Genomic DNA, 16,303 nt, shown 5'->3' with positions numbered 1-16,303 from the left:
GTTGTTAATATTTTTTACTTATTCTAAATTTATTCAATCTTTAAACTTTAACTTTTAAAGGTAAATTAATGTTAATAAAATAAATATAATAAAATTAGAGAAGTATTTTCTTTAATCCTGACCTTGAGCAAAGAGCCCCAGTGTCCCCAGCACTAGAATCAGTGGCATCATTGTCCTGTGTGTGTCAGTGACTCTGAAAGGGCTGAACAGTGACTGATCCACACTGTGAGTCTTAAAGTGTTTGGAGCAGTGAGGCGGCACAGGTATGCAAAGCTTCTTCCTGTATACAAATCCTGTCACAGACAGTTAGAAAAGGCCTGAGCTAGGAGAACAGGTGCAATATGCAAGTGTTTGGTTACTTTCTACTATTTTATTTTATTTCTGTTGCATTACTAGCTCCTTCCTGTAAGCAAATCCTATCACAGACAGTTAGAAAAGCTGATATGGGAGAACAGGTGCAATCTGCAAGGGTTGGGTCTGTTGTTATGTGTATATAATATGTAGTGCATATACCGCTAGATCAGTACTCTGACATTAGAGCTCTATTACATCCTGGGTCCGCTCAGTTTGCTATTGCCCTTCTGCCCAAGACACCCTCAGCATGATCATTCAGTGATGGACCTGATAACATCCTAATCAATCCTCAGCTGTGATTTTGTATCTTAACAGTTAGCATCCAGCTCATTTCATTGGTAAACTCACTTGCTCCTCTTCTCTCTCCAACTAACTTGGCAATTCTGACTTTACCCACCAGGTGACTGCAAGCAGTCCAAATCAGGGTTTACCTTTTTTCCAACATGCCAGACCCAAAGAGTGAGTCGGTGAAGAACTGAATTCTGCCCAATAAATTCTTACTGCAACAAACTAAATCTTCTTTTTCATGAACCAATTGTTAATTTTAACTGATCATTGGAACTGTGAAAGTTGGACTCTGAATAAAGTTGCATTCAGAATATCTAAACACATTCAGTTAAGCACTGTACCTGGGGCAAACCAAGTTTATCCCACCTGTCTTCCTTGTGGCTGTACCCAGACAGACAACTGTGACCAGAATGTTCTAAGTGGGGTATTTAAGGCAGGCCTATCTCTAATTAAAACAAGCTTTTTCTGTAAACATTCTGAAAGCACTGATCCAGCAGAGACTGACCTTACCCTGGAGGTCCTCTTGCCAGCACAGTCCTCCACTGGCCTTGCTACAGAACCTGCTATTCCTCTGTTTATTCTCGCCAATCTCTCCCCAGTGACCCTGCTGTCTACTTTCCACACAGCTCCTCTTGCACTGGTCTCCCCACCTTCTGCACAGACAGTTTCCAGTCTGCAGACTGCAGCCTTCACTCGCTCCCAGCCCAGTCAGCCCACTCATCTCTTGCTCTCTGCTTCCTGCTCTCTGCCTCACCTCCATCTCATCTCTCTGATCTCCCAAAGATCCCTGCAGTCCTGCGCTTGGGGCTCAACCTGTCATTTCACTGCAGGGCTTAATAGTGGCTGCAGCATAACATACATGGTGTACAACTTATTGATGCAACACCAAAAACATGTATAATAAACTATCAGTCTTAATAGAATATATTTGTGAAATGATCTGCTGATAGAAAAGTTTGATCATTCACTCAGGACTACCAAGATAAGACGTAGTAACATCAGAGTTAATATATATCACATACATTAACTCTAATTATATCATATCTCATAATATATATATATCAGCTATAAAGTGTTGTTGTCAACCTTGTCGATTATGTCAGTCTCAACCAGTTAAATAATATTTTTCTGACAGTTAATTAGCAGATTCTATTGGAAAATCCCTTACTACCAAACTTTTATTAACTTTTTATTTTTGTTTTTGTTTTTGCTACAAAATACTAGTTTCTGAATACCCTTCCACTCACCAGATATTCTATAAATACCAGTGTCTCGCATCTGAAGTCATAGTAATTATTTTTAATAAAAGGTCCATCTTACTTTGTAATCTCCTCAAACAATGTTTCTGACAGCACAGTCTGATGATTTTAATATTTTAATTTTTATCGTAATACCTGTTTAATTTGTCTCCTGTTGATCATCATGTTCTTTTTACATTGAAAGAGGAGTACCAGAAGCATTCTAACACTTTTCTAATAATCTTTGTGTGCCTTGAGCAAGCAGAAAGGGCACAGGAATGTAGCTGAAGAGGCCCCTGTCTTTAGCTCCATATGGCTCTCATGCTGTGATCTCAGCCACAGAGTGACCTGGTGCTTTTTGTGTGTGGGGAAGTGAGGGAGATGAGTTTGTCTTTCTCAGGACAGTGATGACCCAGTACTCTCCATGATGGATGTTTGCCAAAGGTGGCTGGATGTCTAGCAGAGAGTCATCTAGACATGATCATAAGGTCCAAGGTCACTGTTCATCACCTAGAGGAAGATCCATCAATGGGAGAACTCTAGGGTGGTACCAGAACCTAACCTGACAGCATCTCAGCCAATCACCAGCTGTGATGTACAGAATTGTGTCCAAGATATTCTTTCTGCAACAGAAGAAATCTTGTGTTCATGAACCAACTGTTATGTTTGCTGTCTATGTTTGCTGTCTAAGACAGTTGGACTCTTTCTTTTGTCGACATGTTGGATGTCCGAATATATTCAAAAATAAGTTGTAGCTGGGACAAACCAAGTTCTCTCACCTGTCTACCTTGGGCCAGAACCAGGAAATCAAACGGTGTACAAACTTTGTTTTTAAAGACTAAAGTTCAGCAAGACATGGTTATCCACAGGTGAACCCAGCTGCCTATCTGACTGCATTTCCACAGCAACTGGCCAGACTGGTAAAACTATCCAACTCCACAGTGCCCCAGCTGCTATGGACCTTGGTGTGAGTGTTTGTGTTTGTGTATCTATCTGCCCCACATCTTCACTCTTAAAATTATTTAAATGAGAAATAGAATAATCACAGTTATTTTAATAGTATGACTGAATTAAATGATCTTTTGTAAAAGCAAAATAAACTTTTAAGTGCACCTGCAGTAGGTCCCAGCTGCAACAGTACAGTCGCTGTGCAGTCCTGCTGAAGGAGGTTTTTGTATGACTGTGAAACACTGTGTGGACAGATCTTTACTGTTGATGTAGTGGTTACTCTGACAGTAATAATCTGCTACATCTTCAGCTTGGACTCCTGTGATGGTCAGAGTGAAGTCAGTCCCAGATCCACTGCCACTGAAACGCTCTGGGATCCCAGTATAACGGGTAGTTGCATAATAAATCAGGAGTTTAGGAGCTTCTCCAGCTTTCTGTTGGTACCAGGCTAGGCGGTTATTACCATACACTGCAGGACTGGTCTTACAGCTCACAGTGACTGTCTGTCCAGAGAGAACAGATTTCGCTGCTGGAGTCTGAGTCACAGTAACCTGTCCACTGGATTCTGTAAACAAGACAAAACACAGGGATTTAATTTCTTTTAGCTATTTTACTCTTTTTTGTAAAGCTTGTTTACATAATATGCTAACAGCTATATAGTCCACAAATCATAAAATATATTAAAGTCAACACCAAGCCAATAATTAATTATAATACACACTTCTTTTTACAAATTTGTAAATATATTTGCCTCTGAAAACACATTTGCTACACTTCTATTGAAGTTCTTTAAAGTTTAGATGTATTCTAAATTTATTCAGTTCTTTAAACTTTAACTTTTAAAGGTTAATGTTGTGAAATTAATGTTAATAAAATAAATATAATAAAATTAGAGAAGTATTTTCTTTAAGAAGTATTAATGAAAACAAAATAAAAATAATAGAATTAGAGAAGTATTGGTTTTAATCCTCACCTTGAGCGAAGAGTCCCAGTGTCCCCAGCAGTAGAATCAGTGGCATCATTGTCCTGTGTGTCAGTGACTCTGAAAGGGCTGAACAGTGACTGATCCACACTGTGAGTCTTAAAGTGTTTAGAGCAGTGAGGCGGCCCAGGTATGCAAAGTTCCTTCCTGTATACAAATCCTGTCACAGACAGAAAAGGCCTGAGCTGAGAGAACAGCCTGGTCTACAGTGATTATCAGTGTAAAGACTGGTCCAGACTCACCACCAGTGAATCAATCAGGAAACCCTGACAGATGAGCTGTATGCAATATGGATTCTTCTCTAATCCGTAGAGTCATCTACCCAATTCACACTACCTGACCTTAACCACACTTGATACCTAATCTTTTTATAAAATGCTTTCTTCTGTTTCTGTCATTTAATCTTAATTCTGAATCTTCATACACACTCTTTTTTAATGAGTCAACATCTCTGCAGGACAGAGTATAATCCAGTCTTCCCACAGTAATAATCTCCTGCATCTTCAGCCTGGACTCCAGTGATTTTCAGTGTAAAGGCTGTTCCAGACCCCCTGCCATTGAATCACATGAAGAACCCCAGATTTATGGGTTGTAAGTAACTGGATTCTACTCTAGTCCGTAGAGCCTGTAGGTATGCAATATGTTAAATTGCAATCTCGGTCCTGGTATCACAATTGTAATCCCTCCCCCTTAAGGGCGCTCCGGCTCGTTCACATTTTAGTTGATTTTATGCACCTGCTTCCCGTTCCAGCCTCCCTGCAAAAGCCAGGCGCTCACTCGGTTCCGGGCTCTGCTCTGGAAGACATACGCCCGGAGGCTTGCCGACCACCAACTCGCCCTACATCCACGGCTCAGGTGACATTCGCCCCCTAGGTGTCCCGAACCAGCCGAGTCTGAGATCTGGAGCGCCTGGTCCTGTTCCCCCTTATTCCCCCTGACCCTTCGCCGGATCCCGCTCTGGTTTTAACTTTGTCTCATCTGTCTACAACCCCTCGCCGGATCCCGCACCGGCTTTTAACTTTGTCTCGTTCGTCTTGGATTGATCACCCGGCTCTGGGCTTTTGCCTGCACTGGACTTACCTTTGGACTCCCTTTTTGCACAGTTCGCCTGGACCACGCCCCCTGGAGCATCTTCTTCACGCCCCCCCTGTTGATCTACCAGCCCAGTTCCTCGTCTCCTCCCCGTGTCTGTTCACTCCCTTCCGGATTGTGTTGTCTGCATAGGGTCCTGAAAGATGCTTTGTAACACCTGGAAATCGGTAGCAGGAGCTGTTAGGTGGGAACGCAGGTGAGAGATGAGGAAGACAGGGTGATACTGTGCTGAAAGCAGGCTGATAGTTGAGGGAACAGGCAGGTGGCAGAGCAGTGACACTCTGGGGTAAGACAGACAATGGAGCTGCTGAGCAGGAGCTGTCTGGTTGCTCAGTGAATAAGAATGGAAACTGCAGTAGGAAGCGGAGCAGCTGAACGAGAAGCTGTGCAAATACTGCCTGAAGAGAAAAAAAAAAGTATCCGCTAGATCAATACTATTATTACCATTCTGAAATACCCTATTGATATTTGGTGCAACCTGGCTCCCTCAGTTTGCTATTGCCCTTCTGCCAAAGACATTCAGACACCCTCAGCATGATCATTCACTGATGGACCTGATAACATCCTAATCAATCCTCAGCTGTGATTTCGTACCTTAAAATATAGCCACCAACTCATTTCATTGGTAAACTCACTGGCTTCACTTCTATCTCCGACTAACTTGGCAAATTGGACTTTACCAAGCACGTGACTGCAACAGCCCAGATAAGGGCTTAACTTTTCTCCAAGATGTACTGTAAGACCCAGACAGTGAGTCACTAAAGTAAAGAATTCTGCCTGAGATATTCTTCCTACAACTGTATATATCTTACAGTAGATTTTGCAAACCAATTGTTAATTTTTAATTGATGAAACTAAATTGATGAAAGGGAGTTGGACTCTTTTTGTCAGCATTCTGAATATCCAGACAAACCTGTATTCAGTTAAGGGTTGTAGCTGGGACAAATCAAGTTTATCCCACCTATCTTCCTTGAGGCTGTATCCAAACAGACAACTGTGACCAGCATGTTTTAAGTGGGTTCTTTAAGGTATGCCTATAAGGAGCAGAGGATGAGACACAATCAGCTGAGCCCTTATTCCACTCAACACAACTGGAATGGAGTGGAGTGTGGAGAGTCTGGTTAAAGTAGCACATGGCTCTGTGTGTTCAGACATACTGTAGCAGGACTGTAGGATTAAAGCTTAAAATGTAAGTTGCCATTATAAGACATCAGTTAACTTCTTCTTAATGTTCAGTGACACCGATGATTAAGTCCCTCCTCAATTCCTGCACTTTGTACAGTATGTTGGGCTGGGGAGCAGCACATTGAACAGAACATCTCTGACTTCAGGGATCGACTCTGGGGGAGTTTGCCCTCTGGTGGCACCAAAGTGATTTTACTTTTCTGTGAAAAAGAAATTGCGAAAACTATGAAAGAGAAAAGTACATTGAATGTACAGTACTTTTCTAAGCCAATATAATTTTCCATCTCCAGAACTCACTGACCTTGTGCAAAACCTGAAAACCGTCAGAGAGCCAAACATTCCCTTGTAGCACCAGTTGTGTTTCCTGCTTTTAAAGAGGTTATTTTTCCAAACACTGCAATCCCCCTGAAGCTCCTCAAATCCAGTACAGAACAGGCTCTTTGTGGGTCCTGGCAGCAAAATAGAGTATCATCCTGGTTTCTTACTAAATACAATCATATTAAAAATTAACAAGTAATAGGTTTATTCCACGCTGAAAAAAAGAAGAAAGAGAACACAACGTTTCGGCCACAGAGTCTTCTTCAGGTGTCACACTTGAAGAAGGCTCCACGGCCGAAATGTTGTGTTCTCTTTCTTCTTTTTTTCAGCATGGAATAAACCTATTACTTGTTCCTTTGCAGCCTACGCATCCTGACGCAGCTACCCACCTGAACTACATATTAAAAATTATACATACTGGAGATCATCGGATTTGTAATTGGTTTCAGATCTGTACATGTAGGAACAGTAGGAACTGTTCAATCAGAATTAAAAGCTGACGAAAACAGGTTGTGTAAAGATCCGTGTGCAGATGCTGCACAACTGAAGTGTGATAAAAGTGTAAACAAGCAAGAATATCAATGAAGTTATGAAAATACATTGAAGGAGCAGAACTCAGCTCGAATGAAAACAAGCAGACTGTGTTTCTGTAGCCCCAGGGCTGGGAGCCACTGTTCTGATTTATTTCCATGCCCAGGGAAATGTGAGAATGACTCTCAGTGAGACTCTGACCTCTGGAGGGGCTCTGCCTGGGCATACAGACCTCCAGCCTTTAGAGATCACTGTGCTTTTGAAAGAAGAGCCCAGAGGCCCTGCAGGTTTTTTTAAAGCTCCGTCTTTATAAATGGAACGGCTTCAGCAGATGCTTTGTCATTCACATGCCGGGCTGCCCTCACAGCAGACTTCCTAGACATCTTAATCCCCGCATGGAGAAGGGCGGTGTGTTCCCCCAATAAGCAGACTCTCTGAAAGGGCATGAGCAGGTCCTGGTGATAATCCATCAGTTGGAAGGGTGTGAAGAGCACAAAGGCAGCCAGGCTGGACTCATCTAGGCTCCAATTCTTCACCAGCCCACCTTCGTACAGAGCGTGGACACCCTTGCTGTGGATGGCGGCCAGGTCACTCAGCACCAGCTCCTGGCAGGCCTCGTTGCTCCTCCCCAGGAAGAACAGGGACTCGTCCAACCAGGTGTGAGACGCCAGACCAGCTCGACCCCGCTCTCAAGTGCTTCGCTAACGTAGTAAATAAACCGCGACGACGGTCTGTGATGGACTACCCCCACGGATCCCATCCTTTTCCCAGACCGCTCCTTGAAGAGCAGGAAGAGTTCAGTCCAGCTGTCATAGTGGACACTCCGCAGGGTCTCTTCCTTGTGCAGGGAGAGAGGAGGGTTAAATCTGATTTATATGAGGGTCCCATAACTATGACATGGAATCCAGGCACAGAGAAACAAGACCCACGGGTGCAATGAGGCTGTTAAAGATGGAACTGTAACAGTGGTCTGTAGGTCATAAGATGAACCCTAGAGCTGGAACAGGTCAGCTGGTGAGCAGCAGGCAGGAGCAGCAAACAGGCAAAGCACAGTCCAGAACTGAAGTTAGGAAACAATCGCAGCTTGGAGCTGGAGAGACACATCAAAGGAACAAGAAAATATCTGAAAGTCAAGGTCTTGAGAAGCAGTTCAGGTACACAGCAGAGTGAAACTCAAGGAAAGTGCAAAGCTCAAATTGAGACAAATTTGGTCGATAGTCCAAGGAGAAACTCAGATACAGCCAGGAACAAGGCAGTGGCTCAGAGATGAAGCTCTATACCACAGCCCAGAGCAGAGCTCACTCTGAACTTAAACAGCTTGCTTCACCAGGAGACGGGGAGAATGTGCTGATCCACAGGTGATGCTTCCTGTCTGACTGCATTACTATGGCAGCCAGCTGACTGATAGAACTGCCAGCTCCACAGCGCCCCCGCGAGGTCAGCAGAGAAAACTGGTACACTGTACTAACAGCCAGACCCAGACACCACAGTGTTCCTGAGCTGATAAAACTGCAGATTTCTTTAGTTTCTTCTAAAGTTTAAGAAATAAAAACTATCCCAATCCAACTAACTCTAAAACAGACCAGTGGTGTTTCATTACTACCAGGAGATATAATCTTACACTTACAATGTATCTTTGAAGTATTCAACTGTAAACAGAGGAGGATAAAGACTTTAAAGAAATATAAAAAATAGGGTTTTTCAAAACGTTTTTTTCCAAAAAAAAAAAAAAGCTCTACAGTCTGGTATTGAGCTCACGTGTCATTCTGTGAGCAGTGTGATTAAAAATACAGTTTGTAGGAATGATTTCTTGAGTTCTGGCATTGCTGCCTGGCAGCACTGGGGCACTGGATTCAATTCCCCGGGTGCTAACTGTGTGGAGTTTGCATGTTCTCCCTGTGTTTGGTGGGATTTGTCCAGGTGCACTGGTCTCCTCCCACAGTCCGAAGACATGCTGGTAGAATCACTGCCTACTGAGGAAATTGACCCCACTGTGAGTGGGTGTGTTTTTGTCTGTCTGCCCTGCAATGGACTGGCTTCACATCCAGAGTGTATCCTGCCTTTTGCACCCTTTGTGATTAATTCAAGTAATGAAGCATCATATTGTATTCTGGATATATGTGTTACTTTTGTTTTTCTTTCTCTTCCTGTATTTATGTTTTGTATTTCAAACACAACAGGTGCAGGAAAATAAAACCCCTTGAATATCAGAGATGGCAGATATAATCAATATCTCTCTCTCCTGCCGCACAGTCAAACTGATTCAAATGAGAAAAAATTAATCACAGTTCTTTGAATACTGTAACTTTGTGAAAAGATCTCTTAGAGTACTAAAATAAACATGTAAGTGCACCTGCAGTGCTGTAGGTCTCAGCTGCAGCAGTGCAGTCACTGTACATTGCTGCTGAGGGAGGTTTTTGTACGGCTGTGTAACACTGTGTGAACACCCAGTTACTGTTGGGGTAGTGTAAACTCTGACAGTAATAATCTGCTGCATCTTCAGCTTGGACTCCTGTGATGGTCAGAGTGAAGTCAGTCCCAGATCCACTGCCAGTGAAACGCTCTGGGATCCCAGTATAACGGGAAGATGCATAATAGATCAGGAGTTTAGGAGCTTCTCCAGCTTTCTGTTGGTACCAGGCTAGGTGGTTATTACCATATACTGCAGGACTGGTTTTACAGCTCACAGTGACTGTCTGTCCAGGGAGAACAGTTTTCACTGCTGGAGTCTGAGTCACAGTAATCTGTCCACTGGATTCTGAAAACAAGATAAAACACAGGAAATGCAGGAATTCAAGAACTAGAATGCTTTAATTTATTTTAGCTATTTTTACATTTCTGTAAAACTTGAACATAATATGTTAATAGCCATATCTTCCATCACAAATAAAAATATGTTTAAGACAACAACTAACCAAGTATTAAATTATACCTTGAACAAAGATGAGAAGAGTCCAGATGAAGATGGTGATGAAGGTCATTGTTGCTGTGGGTTCTGTTGCCATGAAGGGCAGCTCTCAGTCATGAAGTGTTAAACTCACAGGACTATAAACACTCCTAGAGCACTGAAGCATGTGGTGCCAATGCAAAGTGTCTCTTCTATGCAAATTGTCTTTCTGTGTCTGTAGAAAATGGAGAAGAGCAGCTGCTGTAGTTGTTAATTAAAACAGTGTGGCTGTGGTATGCAAAGCACTTTCTTCTCCTGTATATAAATCCTGTGCCAGAGCGGCCATTGTGATCTGAGCAGTGAGCAGAGGTAGGACTTGAAAATAGACGGATAGTTTTCCTCTGTTCTGCATCATTCATTAGTCACATTTTTTTTGAAATATGAGATAGAGGGGCTTTCTGTTTGATCCCTGACTGAATTTAAGAGAGACATTGAGCAACAGGAGACCCCAGTAGGTGAGGGCCAGGGAGAGATCACATCATCTCACTCTTTACAACATCTCCCTCTGCTGGGGACTGTGGGGAGAGCATTATCATTACAACCCTGCTCTCCTCACGATCTCAACCCGGGAGGATGAATTTCTCACACAGCCTGCTCTCAGCCTCCAGGGGACAGCAGCTCCCTGTAGAAGAGAGCAGGGACTTGTAGCCTTCAGTCGACAGCAAAGGGAGGCTACGCTGAGGGGGCTGTACTTTCCACTTGCTGGAGGGTAGAATTCACACTTTCACACTGAAGTGGTTTCGTTATATACAGAAAATTCAAGATGGAGGTTGGTGTTGGGTTTTGAAGAGCCTCCAGAGGAAAGTTTTGCTTTATTAAAAACTCCTTGCACTGTAATTATTCTGCAATTGCAATTTTAATGTGCCAAGGCCGCATGATCCGCATGTCACAAACCGTATTCCCGCGTGCACCTCTCCCCGTCAACACCTGCGCACTAGTTAAGCTATTATCACTTCTCACACCTTTTCCTATTTATACCCTCTCACTCCTCTCAGTCCCCGCTCACTGTTGAGCTCTACTTTTGACTTTCTCTTGTGCACATACCTTTCTGACCTGACTTCTGGATATCCGGCCCCGTTCAATCTTTGGCTTCGACTTCGTCTCCGTCTTGTGTCTTTTGGATTTGGATACCTTTCTGACCTGACTTCTGGATACCCGACCCTGTTCAATTTCTGGCTTCGACTTCGTCTCTGTCTAGCGTCTTTTGGATTTGGATACTGTTTACCTGACACTCTGGAAACCCGACCCAGCCTTCCTACCCAGACCTCGTATTCTTCCTTTCGCTCCTGGGATTTGGACGCCAAACTCATTCAAACTACTCTCTCATCACCGCACAGGGTCCGAGCAGTTATTCTCACATGTCCCTATTGACAACATTGACACCGCAGGTATTTACAGTAGGTTGAAGCAGATATTTTTTTATAGCCAATTACATTATAAATCATAATTCAGCAACAATGATTTTATACAAAGTTGCAGCTTTTTTATTATATCAGCGTTATTTAGTTAGCAGGGTATTTTTTTAATCAATGCGTTTTTCCTTGTTCCTGTCAGCTTGTAATGCTCTAATTGTCTTTATGCTTTCTCTAAGGAATGTAACTACTTAATGTTTGTACAGTATCTTGTGACAGATGGATCTTGTGGTAGTTTGGGAATAATCTCTATGAAAAAGATTACTTACAGCCTGTCTGTTGAATCTGTCTGTACCGATCACAGCAGAACAAAAGAGATGTGCTGAAGTCAGAGGAACTAATCTAGGATAATTTGTGGCAAAGAGTGAAAGATGAACACAAAGCAGAAAAATGTTCAAAATACTGTGGATACATACAGTACGTGATCTTTCAGAAAGTGTTTTTATTTAATAGAATATGGAAATTATAATATCTCTGCTTTCCCAGGAAACTGAGGTATTAGTAATGTAAAATGAGGACTTAGACATCCTACCAAGTATTTTACTTGCTGTAATTACACATACAGTACAGTACTGTAGCGATAATATTTTACTGCACTCACTGGGTAGAAAAAAGCTATTATTCTTGGAAAAAAATTGGAGCACTTCAGATTGTGTATGACTCTTCCAGGCTGTATTAAGATTAATGAAGTTTTGAAGCTGAGGTAACCAACTGCTATTCTTTGTGCTGGAAGTGACTCAGCAGAGTTACCAGCAGTGGCAGGAAATGGTAGGAGAATTGAAGGAGAGTCTTCAGTCTGTTCACTTGTATTTCAGATGCAGTATATACAGTACCTTATTTTACACAACTAAGACTCACATCACATACATTACAATCCACAGGGAGTTCTGGGATAAATAAACCTTTACAGTTTTGCATTTAGATAAAGAAATAAAGATTTACTTTAAAAGTAATATGTGTCATTGGATTTCTTGTTCAATTAGCAGGAAAATATTGTGATTGCACAAAGACAAAGTAAAATACAACAGAAATGCCGACAGTGGAGCACGGAAGCGTACGGAGGCTTATTATTATAAAATATCTCATTTATACAAGATAGCATTGCAGAAAAGTATCTCATATATAAGAGGCATGTATTGCGTTTACACAAGTTAATTTGTGGACAATGGTGCCTACTATATTAATACTGTAACGCTTACGGCCGACAGGTACTGTGTAAGAGCCGGCTTACCAGAGCAGGTGACCTCACCGCCCTTCCCAGTAATAGCAGGACCACAGCCCGTGGGCTGTGGAGAGATCTCTCTTTAGCTCACCGGGCTGGGTCCCTGCTGAGTGATGCGGGAGTCCCGGGTTCGAGGCCCCGACGGTGGGGGGCCGACCTAATGCGGCAAGGGCGCCCACCTGAGCCCCCGTTGCGTTACAATACTGTAAATTGCACTGTACTGCATATTGTAACGAGACGGGGTCAGCGAGGTTGGAGACAGGAACTCGGGCTCATTTAAAACCACAGCGCTTTATAGTTGGACGTGCGTCCGGCTCAGCACCAGCAACAGAGAAAGGGAATAAAGAGAGAAACAGGGTAGAACACACTGGGGTCATTTCGCGTACAGTACGTGGTATAGAGTGATAAGTGGGTACAGATATAGAAGGGCCCGGAAAACCGGGATAACTATTTACAGGGACTCCGACAGCCTATCTAGGGTGTACACCCGTTCAGAATGGTCAGCGGCACTGGCCAGTGGCTGTCCTAGTCCCCTGCAAAGTAGCATTGACTTAAACAACAGCAGAATATTTCCACTCTCCTCTTTTCGGGGAAAAAAAATAAAGTAACACGTGTTCTGTCTTTTGTATACATGAAGTACAACGTCGTGTCAGTAAATACGGAAGCGCATTGCTGCCACCAAGGGTAAAATAATCGCCCTTTCTACGAGATTACAAGATAGCAATGATTACTTCAGTGTATACACAACCTGTGGTGTTGTTCACTGAACGCATATAAAAGCTACCGCTTAGAGCTTGGCTGGCACTTTCGGTTTAATGATCGTGTCAATGTCAGGCGCTACAGAATTAGTACGGATTTACTTCCGGCTGGGGTTTAGTCATAATGAAGTCTTGCAATTGTGAGCAAATATGAACAGAATCAATATAAGCATTAGGACCAGGTGTGTGGGATTTAGAGATCAAAGCAATGATGGCTCCGTTATGAACAGTTACACGTGCAATCAGCTCCACTGCTTAAAACTGTAAGTCCGCACGGAGCGATAGAGGTATTACAGTATATGGCGATCGTGCTGTCGCATGATCACATAGAGTACGCGAGAATTACTATCTTGTACGAGAAAATTCCTTATCGAGGATTTTGTTTTCTTTAGTGGCAGCAATGCGCTTCCGTAAGTAAGCATTCCCAGGTTAAACGCTTATCGTTTTCACCGTTTCTGTGAGAAGAGACGTCACGGCTTTCCAAACTTTCAGTATGTTCTTCTTGATGTGAAGCTGCAGAAACATGTCCCGTACATAGGTTGTACATTGCCTCCTCTTTAAACATTGAACGCAATACATTCACTTGACTTGATAGTAAGACTTATGCCAAGTGTTATCGCTGGAAACAGTAAACGGAACGCCAGCCGTGTGCAAGCTGTAATACGGGTTGTGTGCCGTCCTGGAATTTGTCTTTTTCAAAAAGTTTTTGTTTGGCATCACCCTGTCTCTGTACACATGCACAAATACTGTGTCCCATCAAAATGCACTTTTCCTGCATTTTGCTGTGTAAATCCAAATTCAAATTCATTTGATGTCAGCATACTGTAGTCTAAAAGCTTTTAATAATTATTATAATTGCTTACACTTGTACTGTTCTGTATAATGATGATTTTTTTGTAAGAGGGCTGCACAGGGATTACTGTATTATTAGTCAACAGAGGGCAGCACTGAAAACTGAATTGAGAGTCTCCGTCTCTGCTAGCAAACGCTGCTGCTCTTCTTGCTGATGTGACTCTTGTCTCAGTGTAATTGCCATATTACTGACACTAGAGGGCAGCACTGAACACTGAATTGAGAGTCTCTTTCCCCAAAAAAAACAGTGCTCTGCTCCTCTTATGTGACACTTGTCTCAGTGAGTGAGAACAGTGCTGCTCTTTCATTTCACCCTGCGTGTCCAACAGATTGTTTCATCCTATCAATACAGCCTCTCCTAAGAATCCAGTCTGCCTGATACTGAGATACCTTACCTGTGAACCTATCTTGCTGCCTCACACCTCTTCTTTGTTTCGGGATGTTCACCAGTTTCACTCTGTTTCATCAGTTTCTGTATATGATGCACTGAAAGTATTGAAATAAGAACAGCATTTGAATCTGCAGCTCATAACAATAAAAAAAAACTTGCAGTACAATAATTATACTTTAAGATTACAGTTGAGAGGGTATCTTTGAAACCAACCCTCAATAAGAGTGATATGCTGCCAAGGTCTGGCAAGATTATTATCTCTGAGTGAACATATGTGTTTTCTTGTAAGTAGAGAATTGTTGGAGAATATGGGCCTGTGCAGCTACACAACCCTTCTCTGAGTTCACGAGCCCCGGTTCTGAGCTGTAAAATCCCTTCACACTCACAGGGAAAGGCTGAATGTGGGAGGTGTCTGCAGAGGATTTCTGGGTTCTCAATGTGCTTCAGACATTCAGAGCTCAACTCAATATTAGTTTTCTTTACTGTTTTGTATTAACAGTATCACTCTGAGCACAATCTAACCTGGTTCATGATCCCTGCAGGTATTGTTTTACAACAAGAATAACATACTGTGCATTTGGAAAGCCATGTCATTTCTACTTGTCACAGAAACTGCGACAAACACGCGTTTAAAGTTTGGCATGAAAGTGATTTTGTTTTCAATGATAATACATGTATTGGAACCTCTTCATTACGAATACAGACTTACTCTATACATACAGTACTTGTCTTGTCACCTGGAAATGCAGCCTGAAAAATCATTCCTATCCATCGTGATTCAAAATGAAGTTTATGCCCCTCTTAAATCCTTAGATTAAATGATCTTCTTAGCACCAGTTGAGTTCCTGTTTTATTTTATTTTTTTCCATGATGTTCCCCTTGAAGCATCTCCAGGAGATAAACATGCTCCATTGTTGTCCTGACATTAAAATAAATAATCACCCTGGTTTCAAGCAAGATATAATCATATTAAAATAGAAAAAAGAGACATACTGTAGCTCCTCCAATCTCTATAAATGACTACTACAGCATTTGAGAATTCAATAGCCTAGTAATAGCATGTCTTCAGCCCCTCTCTATAATATTTGTAGATTTCCATGAACATATCTACAGTACATTGTCACACCTGAAGAAGGCTCCAGAATCAGAATCATTTTTATTTGCCAGTACGTATCAGGTACAGGAATTTGCCTTAGCACTTTTGGAACCTGCTCACACCAAAAGCACACAGGAGCATTAACATTACTGAAATATTTACATTGGACAGTATACAAGAGATGGGGAGACACAAAAACACAATCACACTATGTGCTCACATTACAGTTCAGATGTGCAGAAACATGTAGACATCACAGTTATATATAAGACACAGTGCATTTCACATTTTGCAGTACAGTGCTAATGTACAAAAACAATAGACAATTTCAGACCATATACAAGAGTACGATCTGAGGAGTAAGGTGCAATAGTGATAACATATTGGAAGACATACCAGTTCTTAGGTGCAAAACTTACAATATGTATGAAGCAAGTTGGCAATAATAATAGTTGAAGTTTTTCAGCTGGAATGGGGGATTCACATGAGCAACGGCTTCAGCAGCTGCTTTGTCGTTCTCACGCCAGACCTCCCTCATGGCGGACTTCCTGCACGTCTCGATCCACACATGGTGTTACAACCCCAAGTGTCTAGGGGTAAAGGGGTGTAACATTTAGGATAGTTTTTGGATACAGGTGGGTTCCGGTAAGGGACTTAGGAAGCGTGACAACAAGTGTTGGTGCAAAAGT

General features: G+C 42.3%; 1 long non-coding RNA gene across 1 annotated transcript in view; it reads right to left on the bottom strand.

Annotated features, from left to right (window-relative positions):
* Nucleotides 1-3,901, bottom strand: part of LOC148646788 (uncharacterized) — a 48,057-nt gene extending 44,156 nt beyond the window's left edge. Inside the window, exon 1 of the long non-coding RNA XR_015927526.1 lies at nucleotides 3,802-3,901. This is a non-coding gene — a long non-coding RNA (uncharacterized LOC148646788). The remainder of the gene's footprint in view (nucleotides 1-3,801) is intronic.
* Between the last annotated feature and the right edge of the window lie 12,402 nt (nucleotides 3,902-16,303).

The sequence above is a fragment of the Lepisosteus platostomus genome, chromosome 16 (genome assembly GCF_059453375.1).
Source record: "Lepisosteus platostomus isolate fLepPlt1 chromosome 16, fLepPlt1.hap1, whole genome shotgun sequence".
NCBI classification, from domain to species: domain Eukaryota; kingdom Metazoa; phylum Chordata; class Actinopteri; order Semionotiformes; family Lepisosteidae; genus Lepisosteus; species Lepisosteus platostomus.
Note: the sequence above shows the minus strand (reverse complement) of the source record. Positions and strands in the feature narration are given on the sequence as shown.